The sequence below is a fragment of the Eschscholzia californica genome, unplaced genomic scaffold (genome assembly GCF_041429995.1).
Source record: "Eschscholzia californica isolate CP2 unplaced genomic scaffold, dmEscCali1.0.p SCAF_1, whole genome shotgun sequence".
NCBI classification, from domain to species: domain Eukaryota; kingdom Viridiplantae; phylum Streptophyta; class Magnoliopsida; order Ranunculales; family Papaveraceae; genus Eschscholzia; species Eschscholzia californica.
The window spans coordinates 56,185,199-56,193,379 of NW_028238198.1; the positions used below are offsets into that span (position 1 = coordinate 56,185,199).

At 40.3% G+C, this 8,181-nt stretch overlaps 1 long non-coding RNA gene across 1 annotated transcript; it reads right to left on the bottom strand.

The window, feature by feature from the left end:
* Nucleotides 1-1,555: 1,555 nt before the first annotated feature.
* On the bottom strand, nucleotides 1,556-3,470 carry LOC147567738 (uncharacterized). Its single transcript, XR_015237875.1, has 2 exons — nucleotides 2,879-3,470; nucleotides 1,556-1,814 (listed from the first exon to the last, which is right to left on the bottom strand). It is a non-coding gene; the product is annotated as an uncharacterized LOC147567738 (long non-coding RNA).
* Nucleotides 3,471-8,181: the final 4,711 nt, after the last annotated feature.

The window sequence follows — 8,181 nt, forward strand, 5'->3', positions numbered from 1 at the left end:
CTCAAACATCTGTTGGAACCTCTATGACTATCTAATACAGTAAAAACAGTAGGCAGTTTTCAGATTTGCTGAATAGCGCGTTGTTTAGTAAAACAGTCGTAACTCTCTCGTACGATATCGGAACGACTTGTACCATACCATTCTGGAAAGCTAAGATCCTAATCTATGACTTTTGTGTTTCAGGAAAGTCCGTCCAAGTAATATATAAAGCCCAGAAAGCCTCGGACAGTAGACTAAATTCAGTCTCGCAAATCGGCATTAATTTAATCCAAATAACTTCTCTCTAACATTGCTTAAATTCCAAAATCACCTTCAATTCATACTCGAATGAGATTATAGGTTGAAGATCTTCCACAAAAACTCATACTCCTTCCATCTCCTTCCTTAATACACATGTTTTATACAAGTAATTCGAATTTCCCCTATGAATTGCACCTGAAATTTCCCTTTTTGATCGAATTGTTCTCCCCAAAATCGAAAACCCTTAAAAACTTGGGCTGTTACAATTCTTCCCCCTTATAGAAATTTCGTCCCCGAAATTTAGATCAACTCACTTCTTATCCCATCGATCTCTCTCGAATCGATTTATTTTCATTTCATCGCTTCTCAACCAAATCACACCATAACTCGTCTTCATCCATCTGAATCTCTCTACCAATCCTCATCTTATGGTTCCTTCCTAATGTTACGGTCACACCATTGTGTCCACAATACTTCTTAAGTGGTTCAATATGTAACTTCTTCATTACCCGATGGCATTTCTCATATTTTCGGTTCGCCTAGGTTAGCTACTCCTGGCAATGCCTTCATATGAGAATCACCTGCTCGTGTGACTTAGGCTCACAAATTTTCACCACTAGTCCATACATATCAAACAAGTTGACCACATACAGCATCCTTCCCAAATGAGCCGATATATACATGTATCTTGTAAAATTTCTGAATAGTTCGTTGTCGTCGATCGTTGTAAACTTGTGTACAGTCAAATACCAATCACACTTAACCTCCTCGTACTGTTCAGTCTTCAATACTTCAACATCATCAATATGTCGACCTACCCAAAATTTATCATCAAAACCTCTTAACCCTTGGTTATCCTCTTATAACATCTTGTACATCAATGAAGGAAATACGTAACCATCTTAAATCATGCTCTGAGTCTTCCTTTCGCGAAAAAAAAAACAAATCAAGAAACGAAAATCAAAAGAAACAAATACATATATAACATCTTTTATTCTTGGTAGTTTTTAATCTTGAAGCTTTTAGACACCTAATCTTGACCAATTTTATCTTTCCCTAAAGTCTAGAGCAGTCAATGCTCTACACTATACAAGACTTATCGAACACCAGAACTAACTGCTCCGATACCAAATGTGACACCCCATGTCCCAAAATAGACACGACCACGCCCCGGCAATTCACAGACGAGACAAAAATCCGATAGAGTCTCCTCTGTAAATCGATCCGGTCGCACCTGTAAACCTGTCATGCAAACAATACATTCGCATACTCAAAAAATAAACTATGGAGCGGAAGCTAAACAAACTCAACTCAGTTTCGGGTCGAAACCCGAACCACAAAAAGAACTATAAAAGCCTCATACACATCGATACAACTTATAAACAACTCTAAGTGTTACGTATATACATATTAGAGTTTGGTTTCTGCAATAAATACATAAATTTAAAATAACGAGAAGCCAATAAACGAAAACCAAAGAAAACGATGCAACACCTCTAGCCTCGTAAAACAAGATCACCGGCTGGAATACAACTCCGCCTCGAGGCTACGACAAAGCACCTGCACACTAACAACTGGTAGGGGGTCAGAATACTCACCGACATGAGTTATTCTGGTAGAAGACCAATCCAAAATCCATCACGTTTTCAAAAGTTCATTTAATAAGTTGTAAACATCATGACAAAACGAGTTATCAAACCAGTTACCATATATACTATATACAAAACCATTTTCCTTCATCTAACAAGCAATAGCAGTGATTAGCTGCCCACCCATGGTGCGCTCCCAATAAGAGGAGAGTTCCTCAGGAGAGCCTAGAGTGCGTGAGATAGTACCAGCCCATTTAGGCACTAGCTAATGCACTACGTCTCCTCGAGAAAAGACTTACCCCTAGCCGGTAAGTTCCTCTCCCACTAAGGGACTCCGCAATCATTGAAGAGTTTACCTCATGATATATATATACCTTAAGTATCTAAATACATTTTTGATCACCGAGTTCGAATAAGAGAGCCGTCCCCCAATTAGCATGGAAGGACCTGAACCTCCTTCTCTTCGGTACCCTGTCATGCATCTAATGCGATCTTTCAAAACCAGTTTCATTCATTTATCAAAACTAATATTCATATTCAATTCATTATCTTATCAAACACGGAAGTGGAACAACCAATAGCCATATCACACACAAAGCAGAGGGATTCCCAATCAATGTCACCTCCCAGACGAGCGGTCAGGAGTACGTCCCTGAGCATCGAACTGGAGGCACGAGCACCAATGGCCAGCAAATGAAGCACTCTACTCCCATAGGTCTCATGACTAGTATCGCCCACCTCACCGGTCTCACACAGGTCACACCCGTGTCGACATGTCATTCTACCCTCAATGGCTACATGCCCGTAGGTTGACATAATCCGCAGTCAGGTACATACAAGAAAATCCTAAGTAGTTCGCAATAACAGTAAAAATAGTTCGAAAGCATTTCTTGTATCGCAGTAAAACAATTCAATCATATTTCAGTTCATCACATAAATCGAGTTTCATGCTACCTAAACTCTAGTTATAATGGCGCATATATAACTATAGAATCTAGCATATTCATTATCTATAAAACCATGCTGGATAAAGGATTCAGAACCCCTACCTCAGTCCTTGCATAACAAAAGACCTCCCGCCTACCAGACGACCCAATTCCTCCTCATTCGCGAACTCTGAGATAAGGAAGAATAACCAAAACCGAATAAAAACATTAGGTTCTTATACTAAGAACCTTCGCACAACAAAGCAATAACGTAAAGAAAACTTAAAACATAAAATTAAATTCGCGAACTTCGAAAGACTTTGAATATCACCGGATTCGATCGATCTAACTTCCACAGACATATCCATTCAAGCCCACTCATACACCGTTTGACCGGTACTTATGTCCTTAACATTTGGTTACTAAATGTTTACGCCAAATCCGAGTGAACCACCCTCGAAAGTTACCACAGACACAACAACACCATAGATATCCCTAACAACGCATTACGCACTATAACAATCACAACTCTCTTATCGTTAGTCGGTTTCAATCAAATCTTTAGTCGTTAGAAATCTTATATCATTTATGATGTTTTTCTTTAAGGGGGTGTCCTCTAATTCCAACTAAAACATCTCCGAAAACCACAAAATATACGCAGTAGTGCATCAGTTTGACTAACCGTACGCTGTGTGTTCGAATGCTCATATTTCCCTCATCCGAACTCCAATAAACTCGTACTATACCTTTCTGGAATCGTCACAAGACATACTACAATATTGGTGAAGACTCAAACATCTGTTGGAACTTCTATGACTATCTAATTCAGTAAAAACAGTAGGCAGTTTTCAGATTTGCTGAATAGCGCGTTGTTTAGTAAAACAGTCGTAACTCTCTCGTACGATATCGGAACGACTTGTACCATACCATTCTGGAAAGATATGGTCCTAATCTACGACTTTTGTGTTTCATGATAGTCCGTCCAAGTAACATATAAAGCCCAGAAAGTCTCGGACAGTAGACTAAATTCAGTCTCGCAAATCGGCGTTCAATCGATAATTTAATCCAAATAACTTCTCTCTAACATTGCTTAAATTCCAAAATCACCTTCAATTCATACTCAAATGAGATTATAGGTTGAAGATCTTCGACAAAAACTCATACTCCTTCCATCTCCTTCCTTAATACACATGTTTTATACAAGTAATTCGAATTTCCCCTATGAATTTCACCTGAAATTTCCCTTTTTGATCGAATTGTTCTCCCCAAAAACGAAAACCCTTAAAAACTCGGTCTGTTACAAGACTGGTTTGAATCTTTTAACCGTAGCCTATAGTATCATTGGTAGCGTTTCAATTCTCCTAAAACCGACTTTATTAATTTAGCACTGGTTTAAAACATTTGATGTTTCTAGAAGAACATAATAACACTTATTATGTTCTAAGCTAGATCAGTGTCTAAAAGAAGACTTTGGTCCAATTCAGCATCCTTAGCAATTACTTGCTTCTGCTCCCTCTTGGACCTTTTCTCCTTTTAGTCAAGTATGTAATTCCCTTGAGCTCCTACCGAGCTGCATATCCGGTTACAAACACCTGTTGGAGGGAGTATACTATACTTGCCAAACTAACTTTCTTGTCAGGGATACAAGAACCGGAATTATTAATTCTGTTTCTTAGTCTTCCCGATACTTAGGGTAGTTTCCTGTAATGGACTAGCCATTACGTTTAAAATTATGACCCATATGCCTTATGAATCATAATAACTCTTCTTATATTCCTTTGGTTACTGAATCTGAATAACTTGTTTTTTAGATTCAAACGTTCCTCAATGTTCTTTTCAGTTGTCTTCACAAACTGAGGTAACAGCGAACATTAAGAATGGGATATTCTCGGACGTTTTCTTTATTTCGAATTCCAGAGTGTTTCTCGAATTCTAATCCAATCAAGGAAATAAGTTTTGTTTCATTCTTTCTTGAGGAATGAACGAAGGTTGAAAAACTATTTTCTAATAGTTATATATACTCTACACTAAAAGAAAAAGCAATATTCTAAAACTTATTATCATAGCAAAAACACAGTTTTTGTCACATTATTCAATGAAAACCGTTCCCGGTTGAATAATGCGATTCCAAGACCCTATTTCTTTGAGGTTAAGCGTACTAGGGCACTGCCCTTAACCCCATCGTCCTGGGTGAGTAACTCTTTGCTGGTCATACTCCTATGACTCTTGGTTGATTAATAACACGTTGATGTTTTCAATTCATCCTTTGCTTTGAAATTCGAAACCCTTTTGCTGACTCGTTGAAAATAAGCAGTTAGATATGTAGACCTCTTCATAGATCTACCCGTACTGTCCTGAGGTAAAAGATGGCACCTTGCAGAGGCATCCAAACCATCGATGAACAAGGGCTCGACAGGTATCTTATTCTGGGTAGACTTTACTCAAAATTCTTTTTGGGGACTTTTACGTAATTATCTTGGATGCATTACTGTGAACTCTGACGTAACCATTCATGACTTTAATACGTAAAGTTTATGTAAGTTTGCGTAAGGAATTATTTAGTTACTAGTATAGCCCCTAAAAGATCTAATCTTTTAGGTTACCTCTTGTTCGCCTATGGTTCGTTCGGATTTACGTCCTTGAACCTCCATTGATTACTCCCACTTGAACCATGATCTCATCGTTCTTTTCATCAATGGGTCCTATGAGGCTATGACCCTATACTCTAAGTATTATTCGGTCACATACTTACTGGTGTTTAGAACACAAGAGTCGATAACTTATCTAAAGGCAATATTATTCTAAGCATTCACATACATACATACAAAATATGACATTCATAAAATAAAGTATGTATCCTAGATTCGTTTCTAGGTTCCCTATTTGAGGAAAATTGTGACATCTCTATGTCTAACGGGCTTTTAAGTTTATTTTCGTAAAATATGAACTAATGGCACATTATGTTTCTTCCTTAATGATTTCTAAAATCGATTGAAGGAAAAACTCCGTTTGGGCCCTTAGATGGCCCAGGTCAATGTCGGAAAAATTTTGTAGAAGTCGGAGAAGAAAAGTCAAGACCTCCCACTCGGATTAAGGCCCGAGTCATACTCGGAAGACCCAAGTCAAACTTGCTCAACATGCCAATTGACTAGCCCGGGTTGCCCCATGAGAAGTCTAGGACCAAGGCGAAGCACTGGCCGGACCGGAACGGCACAATCCAAATGTCAGGTCCATAGGCCTGGACGCGTCCATTCGCCTTAGACGCGTCCAAGACGAGTCTTGGTGCTTCATACGCGTATGACCGAGTTGTAGCCTTCTCAGACAAAAAGTCCGAGAAGTTAGGACGCTAGACGCTTCTGGGAGCATGGTCGAGGTCTCGGTCCTAGACCGAGACTTTCACATCCTAGATCATCTCGGACTCCAACTCCGAGATGACTTAGGTTTGCCCAGACGCGTCTAAGACGCGTCTGGTCGGGCAGAGTCGGTAGCGTCCTTGATGCGCGCTGGAGCACATCCTGGACGCGTTCTGTGCGCGTCCCGATCCCGTCCTAGACCCGACCGGCCAACTTGCCCCGGGACAAGAGTTTAGAAACTTCCAAACTCTTGTCTTCTTCTTCCTTTTTTCTGCTACAGCTACTAATTAGCTGCTATTTTTGATGAATTCAACACAAAAACTCATGATTTGGAAACCCGTTTTTCAAAATCTATAATCCGTTAGATCCGTTTTCGAAACCCTTATCAAAAATCTCAAAATCTCAAAATTTTTGATGAATCTCTATTCAAACTAATCTATCTAATAAATCAAGTATGGATCTAATTCGTTCTAGCCAAAACTTGTTACATGCAAACGGCTCGTGATGCCACTGTTGGGTTTTGTATGTATCTAATACACTAACCATCTAACTAATGTTGTAAGCGGAATCTCAATCATCATATGATTAACACTAGTTTAACCAGGATCATATGCATGAACTAATAATGAACTAGAAACTGAAAGAAGAATACCTGGATTCACTTTCCACGAACTAGTCCAATAACTTTGTCCGAAGAAGATGAGAGCTTTAACTGTCGCTCCTCTACTTGAGACACCCGAGTAAATAACTTGAACTCCCTTATTTGTTGTCTGCTAAAACTCTATTGAAGGTTGAGAAGAAGAACCATTCTTCTTTTAACTCCATAGATAGATTGAGAGCTTTTTCTCTACAACCCTTTCTCTCCACTTAGTTGTATATTGTGAGAGAGATGAAGTTTTCTCCTGAGAAAAATCGAACCCTTTTTCTTTGGTGTCAAACTTTTTGTACCGCCAAACTCCGCGCCGTAAAAGGAGGTTATAAAAGCGGATTACTAGGAATGGCATGAAGTTAAGTGGGAGTACAAGACTGGATTATGTCTTCCTAACAAGGTTAGGATTAGTATCTCCGGGCCACTTGAGGAGAAGCAACTGAAATGTACGACCGTACTCTAATGGATTAATAGTTAATCATTAGCTTTGCAGTTGTTCTCTAGATCAAGAAAGTCTGAAAAGATATGACGTATCAGATGAGATGCGAAGTGACATAGGAATCGAGCATTGCACTTGTTCTAACTACAAGTGGGAGACTTCCAAATATAGTCCTTCGATGTGAAGGAGATGTCCTTCCGAAAGAGTGTCCTTCGACCAAGGTGGTAATGCGTACAGTTTGTCAGTTAGGATGACGATGACTTTATCCGGAAGATCATCTAGTCCGGTTCAATTAGGGATCGTAATGCTTAGCTAGAAGCCGCTTACGATCGTCGGATCACTTCGGTAATCCGCGACTAACATAGACCGGATCCTACAACGGGTTACACCAAAGAGTGGTAGCTTGATCGGAGAGAGTTGACTCATGGGAGCTTGCCTATATATGGATATGATCCAATCTGATAGTGCTAAAAATTATAGAAAAGAATCGGGCTCGGAAGGGAAGTTTGAAAAAGGGCAAAACCCAATCTTAAGGGCAACCAAGGAATTCCCTTAGAGCCGGATCCTGTGAGATATTCCCGGGTGCGGAAATATCTGGGATTGCTGGACTGGGATAGTCCCAGTCCGAGATGAACTGGGAGTCCGAGACCTAAAGTCTCAGACATCCAGACGCATCCAGATGTGTCTGGAGTCTCAGTATGTCTCGGTATAGTACCGAGACCCTATCCCAGACGCGTTTGGTAAGGCCAGACTTCTCGGACTTCTTGTCCGAGAAGGTCCATGACTCCGACAGACGCAACCTGGACGCGTCTGGAGCACCGAGACGCGCCCAAGGCCAAAGGACGCGTTAGCCTAGGGCCAAGACGCCTTCGGACCAATGGGTCCGACACGTTTGGAACATGCTGGTCCAGTCTGGCTAGTTCTAAGGCTAGGTCCTAGACTTGTCATGGGGCAACACGGGCTAGTCAAGGGGAGTGTTGACCAA